Source organism: Oryctolagus cuniculus, chromosome 1 (assembly GCF_051225735.1).
Source record: "Oryctolagus cuniculus isolate XC-2025 breed Fujian yellow rabbit chromosome 1, ASM5122573v1, whole genome shotgun sequence".
NCBI classification, from domain to species: Eukaryota; Metazoa; Chordata; class Mammalia; order Lagomorpha; family Leporidae; genus Oryctolagus; species Oryctolagus cuniculus.
Window position 1 is genome coordinate 41,906,374 of NC_142867.1, and position 2,022 is coordinate 41,908,395.

Genomic DNA, 2,022 nt, shown 5'->3' on the forward strand with positions numbered 1-2,022 from the left:
TACTTCTTTTATTCTTTTATGTCACAAGTTCTTTCAGTTATAATGTTACTCTTGCTTTCTTAAGCTTTTTTTTTCCCAAAGATCTATTTTATTTATTTGAAAGACAGAGTTACAAAGAGAGAGAGAGGTCTTCCATCTGCTGGTTCACTCCCCAGATAGCCGCAATGGCCGGAGCTGTGCAGATCCGAAGCCAGGAACCAGGAGCATCTTCCGGGTCTGCCCCGTGGGTGCAGGGGCCCAAGGACTTGGGCCATTTTCTACTGCTTTTCCAGGCCATAGCAGAGAGCTGGATTGGAAGAGGAGCAGCCAGGACTAGAACCGGTGCCCATATAGGATGCTGGCGCTTCAGGCCAGGACTTTAACCTGCTGTGCCACAGCACTGGCCCCAGCTTTCTTAAGCTTTAATAGATATATTTTGTGACAACCATAATTAATTCTTTTTTGATTTGTGAATTAGTTAAATCCACAGATCAAAATAAGAACTATACAGCATTTACACTATTGTAATTATGAAATTATAGTTTATTGCAGAACTAAGTACTTTTGTTGGACCTTTAGAAAGAAATATTGTACTATTATTCTGGACAATTCCAAGGAGGAGATTTCTACTGTGAAGAATTATCGCTCCTTAAACTCCATCAATGATTAAGAATCACAGTACATTTTACCTTGCTTAATATTTGAATTCAGATATTTTTATATGGTTAGGTTTTAAAACTTATTTTGTTTAGGTCAGGATAACATGGAGTCGGGCAAGATGGCACCTCCCAAGAACGCTCCGACAGATTCTTTGGTGATGGCACAGATCCTGAAGGATATGGGAATCACGGAGTATGAACCAAGGGTCATAAATCAAATGTTGGAATTTGCTTTCCGATATGTGACTACAATTCTGGATGATGCAAAAATTTATTCAAGCCATGCTAAGAAACCTAATGTTGATGCAGATGATGTGAGACTGGCAATCCAGTGTCGTGCTGACCAGTCTTTTACCTCTCCTCCTCCAAGAGATTTCTTGCTGGATATTGCAAGACAGAAAAATCAAACCCCTTTGCCACTAATTAAACCATATGCAGGACCCAGACTTCCACCTTATAGATACTGCTTAACAGCTCCAAACTACAGGCTGAAGTCCTTAATTAAAAAGGGACCTAACCAAGGCCGACTAGTTCCACGATTAAATGTTGGTGCTGTCAATAGCAGGCCTACCACTCCTACTGTAGATGCTGTGTGAAGAGCTTTACATGGAGTGTTAATGCTCACAAGACTTATGAAATGGGTACTATTATCTCCATTTTACAGATGAGAAAACTGAGATACAAAAAGATTAAATCTTTTTCCCAAGAACACTGAGCTAATGGGGTATTAGAGCTTGAATTCAAACTCAAGCAGGTAGGCCTCACAGCCTACATTCTTTACCACCACACTATTACTGAATTTTGTAGCACCTAAACAACTTGTACACTTTTTAAAAATTACTTTGCTCTTAATTCTAATGATTTTTTTTTCATTTTTCATTGGCTTCTTGTGCTTTGAAGGTAGTACCTGGCAAGCCAAAGAGTTCAGAGTATAAATCTGTATAGTAAGTCATCTAACTAACATGGTCTGTTAATTATAAACACAGCAACCCCACAAACAGTGTCTGTCCCAAATAAAGTTGCAACTCCAGTGTCAATGACAAGCCAAAGAGTTACAGTGCAGATTCCACCTTCTCAGTCCGCACCTGTCAAACCAGGTAACATGATTGGGGCGGGGAGTGAAATTTGTGAATAATTTACAATTGTATAACAGTCTGTGTTCCTATAGAAAGAATTAAATTGTTTCAATGTCACTGAAAGGTGGCCATAATATTGTGTATCTGGTTTCTTTAGAGGGGTCTATGAACCCTTTAAAAAGTATGTGCAGTTTTACATCTGTGTAACACTTGGAGGTGGAGAAGGGAGAGTATTTAGCATGCTTATCAGATTCTCAACGTTGTAAACTAGAAAAACAGTAGGATCTACAAATCTAAGGCATCTTCAG

At 39.1% G+C, this 2,022-nt stretch overlaps 1 pseudogene; it reads left to right on the top strand.

Annotated features, from left to right (window-relative positions):
- Positions 1-736: 736 nt before the first annotated feature.
- LOC100342427 (transcription initiation factor TFIID subunit 9B pseudogene) lies at positions 737-1,454 on the top strand (annotated as a pseudogene).
- Positions 1,455-2,022: the final 568 nt, after the last annotated feature.